Source organism: Brienomyrus brachyistius, unplaced genomic scaffold (genome assembly GCF_023856365.1).
Source record: "Brienomyrus brachyistius isolate T26 unplaced genomic scaffold, BBRACH_0.4 scaffold42, whole genome shotgun sequence".
Lineage (NCBI taxonomy): Eukaryota > Metazoa > Chordata > Actinopteri > Osteoglossiformes > Mormyridae > Brienomyrus > Brienomyrus brachyistius.
In genome coordinates, this window is record NW_026042317.1 from 2,653,099 (window position 1) to 2,661,755 (window position 8,657).

The 8,657-nt window shown below is 41.6% G+C and overlaps 2 long non-coding RNA genes across 7 annotated transcripts; one reads left to right on the forward strand and one right to left on the reverse strand.

Annotated features, from left to right (window-relative positions):
• Positions 1-554: 554 nt before the first annotated feature.
• On the reverse strand, positions 555-4,095 carry LOC125722791 (uncharacterized). Of its 6 annotated transcripts, none has more exons than XR_007386586.1 (5): positions 3,735-4,095; positions 3,566-3,608; positions 3,029-3,154; positions 1,607-2,756; positions 555-1,519 (listed from the first exon to the last, which is right to left on the reverse strand). It is a non-coding gene; the product is annotated as an uncharacterized LOC125722791 (long non-coding RNA). The 6 variants fall into 6 exon arrangements; XR_007386587.1 differs by having other exon boundaries at positions 3,566-3,649; XR_007386589.1 differs by lacking the exons at positions 3,566-3,608; positions 3,735-4,095 and having other exon boundaries at positions 555-758; positions 844-892; positions 1,226-1,519; positions 3,029-3,535.
• On the forward strand, positions 2,681-3,573 carry LOC125722794 (uncharacterized). The gene is made up of 2 exons (XR_007386594.1): positions 2,681-2,907; positions 3,008-3,573. It is a non-coding gene; the product is annotated as an uncharacterized LOC125722794 (long non-coding RNA).
• Positions 4,096-8,657: the final 4,562 nt, after the last annotated feature.

Sequence of the window (8,657 nt, forward strand, 5' to 3'; positions counted from 1 at the left end):
ATTGTAATAATAATATTAGTGACGTTCATTTTTAGATGACATTAATTACATAACTAATAATACATTGAGAAGAAATGTTTTGTTATTGTGTAGATGGAAAGACATGAAAGTGATGTGGAAAATCGCCTCTTACCACTGAAACACATTGGTATGGGTGGTGCTAATAATAGTACTGCAGCCAGCCAGTAGGGGGCGCTTGACATGTTGCGTTTTCACCTTTTAGAGACATTTTGGTCTCCATGTTTTTTACAGTCAATGCTTTGATGACAGATTTGAAAGCAGTATGCGTAATGCATCAGGACTCACACTGAAATTGCCTATATGTGGATATATTATGTAACATGGTTCTGTAGGAATGCTGGTACCTTGGAAACAATATACAAACATACCTTATATGTGAGTTTGGATATGGGTGTGGCTGCAACTGGAGAGGCTTGTAGTACATATTCTGCAAAATTTTCATAATGGTTGTTGCAAATATTATGTAGAAAATATGACAGAGACTTGAATGCAAACATGGGTTTTGTTGGGAAAATATCAGTTCATGAAATACATTACTGAGGAAACTTTTACTTCTATTTAATACTTTTAGGCACACATACATCACGAGGAAAATAAACTATTATTTATAATAATTTATATACCGTGCAATGATTAAACAAAAAAACTATAGCATAGAAAAATCGAATGATACTATCAGACAAAATGGCCATGGAAATGTAACACAGAGCGGTGAGCTGGAGACCAGAGTCTTGACCCTGAGGAGTGAAATAAAATATTTAATTTATCTGTTGTGTTGCAAACCTGACAGATACACTGCTTGTCAAAAAGAAAAGAACTTACTTCCTCACACATTTCTAAAAGGATGTTTTTGTCAAATCCCTCCAACTCACTGAAAAACCACAGATCAAGATCACATATTATGGCCTAAATAAAAATATAATATAGATATACAACAACAACAACAAATTTATTTTTATATAGCGCATTATCACAACATTACATTGTCTCAAAGCGCTTTACAGTATCCTCACCCAAAGCCCCCAGTGAGTAAGCCATAGGCGTCTATATATATAATATAGACAGTTCATGGTGCATTTTGTAATACTCAAGACACACCAAGGCCATGCACAGTGCATACTGATAAAAGGGAGGGGAAAAACACTTCAATACATTCTCTGTATCACAAGTGTTACGTCCAACAATTCAAGGTGGTCTCTCTTACAATTGACACGCGCGCTCGTCCGATCCTCCCGTGTGCCACGCCCCCTCGTTAACCTCGTGTGGAATCTCCATGTCATTCACTGTTTCCAGTTGTTTTCATTAGTTCTATGTATTTAACTCCGCATCAAAATATATTTTCCCCGTCCAGTCATTTAAGTCCCTACTTCTATTATCCTGTGTTCCTAACTGGTTTCCAGATTCTCCATCTTCCTGCTCCTGCTTCCCCGATCCGTGACGTGACAACAATCAACTTGAACGCGCCACAGTCCACAGAACCAATCTGTTGAGGAACATCCTGCAAAATACAAAATAACACTAACGAAAACATTTCTTACAATTCTAATACAAATGTAACGACAGAAAATGCTGAAATCTACTTTACCATGTTTTTCAAGCATTTTCCAGTGTCCTGGGCTTATTCGGTTTGTCAGTTTGCTGCAAAAAGAATTTTGGAATTGTCAGGGGCAACATAACTATAGCTTTTCATGAAACGGGATTAAAACTCTATGTATGAATTAATGGACACACAGAAGACCTTTTGTCACATTTGTAAATGTTTCACTGTTGTGCTACATCTGGTTGTGAGTGTTACCGAGAGCGTATGACAGTCTCTGCCCCAATTGTCGTCAGGAATGAACGAAGAAAATGATGATTAAAATATTAAAAAACAGCAAACGATACGACTTAAATATTATAGCATTTATTGTACAATATACTATACATATGATCAGGAGCGCACATAACTGCATGGTGCGCAAGTACGCATTCCCCGTACACGCGCGGCAACTCCTTGTTGTAGCAGCGGAAATGCGTATTTATTTTATGTGCATTCACGCTGTTATGACAAGAAATTACCGTGCATCTTAACATTTAGGCTAATTTGTAATTCTTTCGCGGCATGAAGGCTAAAATACACAATGATTTCTTGTCATAACAGCGCGAATGCACATAAAGTAAATACGCATTTGCGCTGCTACAAGACATTACCACGCGTATCGCTTTAGACAACGAATGAGTACTTTCATATCAGTTATGTGCCCCCTGCATATGATCATTTTTGCATATAAAATAAGGGGGGCGACTTACGCAGGGTTGCCAACTTGGGTCAGCTTGTTGGCATGAGATTTTCAATTCGGGACAAGCCTACACACGTATTCACATTTATATAACGGTTTTATTACCTTGTAAATAATCTTTAGGATTTGCAAACTGCCGAAACGCTTCTGATGCAGCCAGTTTTAGGTTTTAAATGGATTAATGGAGATTCTCCATAAGATTTATTGCTGTGAGCGTTTGAGTCCGAAAGCCAGAGTCTCGCGCCACATACGTCAGAGTGGCAATCTGCTTACAGTCGAATCGGAGCCGAACGCGGCCGAAAGTCGCCGACGAGCTGCATAGTATCGCATTGTCTGTTATGGTACGAATGGGCGTCCGTGACAACAACTTGATTGCTTTTGAATCACATATACTTATCTTCTCAAACTGCTTTCGAGCATCTTAACGACTGGTTGCATTTTGAAGTCTCTCGCCATCTAAAGAATGGAGAACAAAGAAATAAACATAGTTAAGATTAAAATTAAACTTACAATTAAAGTAAAAATAACGACGAAGGAAGGTGTCATTAAGAAGACAGTTGACACAGACAAGCCCCGATCGACACGGAGGGTGCCTGACATGCCGAAGGTAAAGCCCTGGCTTAAGAGACCTTATTAGAGCACTTTAATTAGAGCATAAAATGTGTTATATCAATAATCTTTCCTTGTTTTAACAATCGGCTGTCCAGACTGGAAGAGAAGAAAATCACCAGGGCCAGAGGGTTCGTCCGTGGAGCGGGAGGGACAGGCTACCCACGCTGGAGGAAGAAGGAGCGACGAGGAGGAGGCCCCAGCTGAAGTTCCTCCGTCGTCCGGACAGCAACGGCTCCTGCGATCTACAACCAGAGAGAGGCCAGGGGCAGCGTCAGCGATCGGCGGAACAGCAACTCCTGACAAGGATCCATGGACTTATGGGATATGGCCGGAGAAGGAGGACTGACTGCAGAGACATTGTTCCTGATGGACTTGTGGGTTATGGGCGGGGACAGAGGGATAATAGCGATGTTGTTGATGGACTTGTGGGTTATGGGCGGGGACGGAGGGATAATAGAGATACTGTTTAAGTGTTAATGTACAAAAGAGATAGGATAAGATAAGATAGGATAAGTTAAAATAGGATAAGATAAGCTAAGTTAAAACATAATAAGATAGGTTAAGTTAACATATGATAAGATATGCTGTTAAAATATCATAAGATAGGCTAAGTTAAAATAGGATAAGAGCTTTACAATAAAACATATACTTACTTTTCAAACTGTGTCTTTGTCATCTCTTCATTGTTGTGTCTGTCTTTGATAATTTCGCACCGTTAATTTATATCTAACACTCTCCTAAATGTCAATAAGCAGAGACAGAGGAATGGGAGGAAGGTACGGTTAAGTTAAAAAAAATAAAGTATCAAAATCACAGAGTTACCTTATTTTGACGCAGAAAGAGTCATTTCCGTGTTACTACCACCTATAAGTTAATGGCTGCAAATGTTTTATAGTTTTAGTCCGGTGCACTCTGTATCCATGCTAACTAGCTAGCTAATGTTAACATGACGCAGTACAGTCTTCCAGCTTGGGGATTCCCACCCCGGTCCGTGGCCAGTATTCCGCAGGGGGGTTTGCGGAGGGGTTGGTTGCAAATGCAAACGCATCCCTTCATGTTCGTGCGTTGTGTTCGGATGTGAAAATAAAAAAATCAAATTCAATGTTTATGTCATATTATACAAGATAAGACTGTAAAATAGTTTGCCCTGCATATGGATGCCATGCAGTCAGAGTATGATCAAGATAGGGTGTGCATGTGAAAAAAAGACAAATGTAACAGTATTTGAGGGAAGAGTGAGAAGGAGGGAAATGTAAGGAGAAGGAGGTTCTTCGGAGCTCCGAGATGTGATTGGCTGTAATAAATCTGGAATATAGCTATATGACAGTTTTTGATAACACCAGCATTTGTTTTTAGGCAAAAATGGCAGGCAGATCAGAACTGGCCGGATTTGATGCTGCAGCTTTTATTGAAAGACAAAGTGCTGAAGTTTGCATGACTGTGTGTTTATTTCAGTTATTTTATATTGGACTCAAGGATTGGTTTCATCATACAAATACAGCACAGATAATGTTTGCTTGAAATTACTGAAAAGTAAGTGATACCAGAATCAGAGGGTCAATAAGCTTTTAAGTAATAATGTGGATTGTGCTTGGGATAGAAGCTGCACGTTGTGTTGAAGAAAAGTATAGATTTTCATTTGACAAAATATGCTAATGAATTGTAAAAACAATATTAGTGACATTCATCTTTAGATGACATTAATTACATAACTAATAATACTTTGAGAAGAAATGTTTTGTCATTATTTTCTATTACCATTGCTTCTTACAGTAAATTATTCTTGATGCCCCCAGTCGGTGCCCATGTATGTAAAATATGTGGGTAGGATGCCGGTTAAACCCCCCGATTCACGTGCAGCATTTGATCACAGTTGACCCCATTCATTCTGGGCAGAGTCATCCCGTCTTAGCAGAGTCCTGCTGAAGCTGTCTGTGAGCTTATTCTCCAGGTCTCACTGGCTTTTGTGTGGCTCCCCACACTTCTGTCACAGTAGACAGTCCTGCCTGCCTGCAGCTTAACCAATGAAGCGGCTCTTTCCTTGCATATAATTAATGCAGCAGCTATTTACTTGCATCTATCACTCAGGCGGCTGCTTCCCTGCATGTGACCTACTACAGTGTTTTATAAGGTGTTTCCTTTGCTGTTCTCAGTCTCTGCCCCAATTCCCAAGTTACTTTCGCAGTTTTTCCTGCCATCTCTGCCACAGCTTCAGCTGCATTGTCTGCAGTCTCTCCTGCACTGTCTGCTCTGGCTGCAGCTCTGCCTCTTTCAGCCCCCCCTCCCCCCCCTCCTATGGCTCCTGCTGCAGCCAAACCCCCCGCAGTTACACCCACTATTCCTACTACTGCTCCTGCCCCTAATGCCCAACTGCCCCAGCATCAGCAGCTCCTGCTGCCCCTAATGCCCCAGCTCACTCTCTCTCTTGCTCTTCTCCTGATCTCAGACTCCCCTGCTTCCTCTCCTGTCTCATCCATCTCTTCTTTTGTCGTTTTCACCTCCATTTCTGCTATGACCTGCAGTGATTTATTTCCGTAATGACTGCTGCCATTGTTTGTCACCATGTTCTCTATAGTTGTCAGCAGCTGTTTAATCTGAAGGCTGTTACTCCTGCACTCTGATTCATCCAGGTTTCCATCTGAGCTTGAAGGTCTTCCTGACCCTTGGCCTGGTTCCTGATCAGGTGTGATGATCTTTGTTCTAACAGCCAGTTCTTCATTTCCTCCAGTGTCTGAACAGCCTGTGATTCCCCAGCTTCTCTCCTCTCTATCATCACTTGCTGTAGTTGTTCCATGATCTGCAGACTGAGCATTTTTATCTTTTCTGTTCCAGTGCTTAGAGTGAATGACATGGACTCGGCCTCCACACTTATCAACAAGTTCCTTCAGATCCTTGTTCTCCTTCACATATTCCTCAGTGGTTTGGTTTTCTTTAAGCCCATCAGCCTGTGTGAAGAGGACACCTGTGTGTTTCAGGGCTTCCTCCCCAAACCACTTCAGTACCATCTTCACTGACTCGTTCTCTTCCCCCAGGATAACATTTCCTGTGCTGCTCTTCCTAGATCCTGTGTTTCCCAAAAGCACAATTCTCACTTCAGAAGGTGCTTTGGGAGAAAAACACGATATCAGCTACCATGAATATTATACATTTGTGTCAGTTTGATTGAAGACTCATAGCAATGTGCTAAAATCAAGCCTGTCAACAGGAGGCACCGTGAATGTGGTTATAATGAACATGAACATGCCATATTACTGTGGAAATTCTCCAGTATGGGGCGGCATGGTGGTGCAGTGGTTAGCACTGCTGCCTCACACCTCTGGGACCCGGGTTCGAGTCTCCGCCTGGGTCACATGTGTGTGGAGTTTGCATGTTCTCCCCATGTTGTCGTGGGGTTTCCTCCGGGTACTCCGGTTTCCCCCCACAGTCCAAAAACATGCTGAGGCTAATTGGCGTCGCTGAATTGCCCATAGGTGTGCATGTGAGGGTGACTGGTGTGTGAGTGACTGGTGTGTGAGTGTGCCCTGCGATGGGCTGGCCCCCCCTCCTGGGTTGTTCCCTGCCTCGTGCCCATTGCTTCCGGGATAGGCTCCAGACCCCCCGCGACCCAATAGGATAAGCGGTTTGGAAAATGGATGGATGGATGGATGGAAATTCTCCAGTATGACTTTAGCATGTCTTGGGTGCAGCTACTTTATTCTGTCAGCAGATGGCAGTGCAGAGCCACACAAAGCATGAGCGCATGGGAAAGAGACTGACAGTCAGAGGTACTTATTCAACTCATTTTGTTACTGAACACAGATATTTCATCTGTCTGCTTATCCAAAGGAAAACCTCATTTCTATACATAGTTTGTTTACCTGAACACTGACAGAAAAGCTTAGACATGCAGCCACTCTTAGCAATTTCACGACAGATGCTTCTGTCCAGCTCAGTGGATGTCAGTCTGGCTCAGGGGTCGGCAACCGAATTGAGAAGAGCCACTTTTCGGAAAAGAAGCCAGAGAATTTTACTGGAAACAAACATTTATTCTAAACAGATTAGCGACTTTTTATACATACCAACGACAGAGTAAAACAATTTTCAATGTTTCATGGACTTTTTAAGAAAAACAGCATGTTTGCCCTAATTTTATTAATTATATCGTTATAAGCCTATAAATTAAGGAATGGAAATTCACTCAAAAAATGCAATATGCTGTTTATTAAGAAGATAATTCCTTCATATTTTTGCATTATGTATTCAAAAAAGTTTATAAAAACAGTTGAAAACAGTTGAATTAGATCGAGCCCATTATGTAACTGGAACCCCTCCCACATGTAAACACAGTGACGCGCTACAGCGTTGGTTTGTTGTCTGAGGCTATGATACTGACCACAAACACATTCTCAAATTTCACTGCACCAATCACAGCATATGCAGGCAGAAAAATGACAGCAAACAACATTCAGCATTAGACTCTAAAACCGTATATAATGTCTGTGTTTATCCAGTGGACCATAAACTAAAATAAGCTTTTTATTGCCCAATTTTTATATTAGATGAGACTAAAAATTGAGAAATATCTATATGCACAAGTAGTTTTTCCTGATATGGATATCAAGACTGTCAGCATTTACACATCAAATTATGACATATCTGAGTAGCCCAGACTGTCCGGAAAACAAAGCCGTACAGCATATGTAGCTGACTAATGTACATACAGTGTCCATCCATCCACATGCGGGTCATTGTTGCAGGGGAGCCTGGGCCCATCCCAGCCAGCACAGGGCAGGGGTTCACCCTGGGTGTGACGTGCATCAGAAATACAAATTTAAAGTGATCGATATATTAAACAGTCTGGGATATTTAGAATGTTACTGTATATTTCCAAAATTTTATGATAAATTAAGCTTTCTTTTGCTTTGAGAAATTTAAACAGAAAGTTATAACTCTTTTCTGTTATGTTTCAGTGTGAGCCTCTTTTGTCTGTGAATATACTTTGACCCATCGACTGTATAAAACATGGACACTTGTCTGCATACACACAGGTGCATCCTGCCATTCTGACACTATTCTTTGGTAAGTTTTATATTTACAGAAGACATAAAAATGACAGGGCTGAATTATTCTGTTGCTGGCCGGGGGGGTTGGGTTTGATTATAACCACCACCAACTCTTATAACAGAACCATGTCAGGACACTAGGGGGCACTAAAGTATCGGGTAAGGGGAGATACAGGAAAAGGAGAGGATACAGAAGTAAAAGGCTGAGTCTGAATGCATCTGTGGTCGTGGTCTGTTGGAAATTCTAAGATTCACAGCAGAATATTATACATGGGGTCAGAAGATCGGCAACAGGAACCGTAAGTAGAAAACCAACATTAGTTTGAAGGTCAGAGGAAATACAGAGGATCTGGCAATACTAGGGCCTGCTACAGTAAGTGAGGGAGCTGGCCAGCTTACAGATGCGTTTCCAAGAGGGGAGCAAAGAAAATAACATGAGAGGTGGAGCAGATATTTTCAGTAGAACCTCCAGGAAGCTTCAATTTTGACAGGCCAAGCAGCTGGACTTAGTGCCTATGATGCTTTGAGTGATTTCGAGGAGCTTCAGGAATATCTGAAAAGACTGAGGAAGACCATTCAACTCGCTGCTGTACATGACTGGGGAGAAAAGCAATGACACGCTGGTTTTGTCTGACGAACAGAAATAGTTTGCAGAGACATTTACATTTACAGTATTTGGCAGACGCCCTTAGCCAGAGCGACT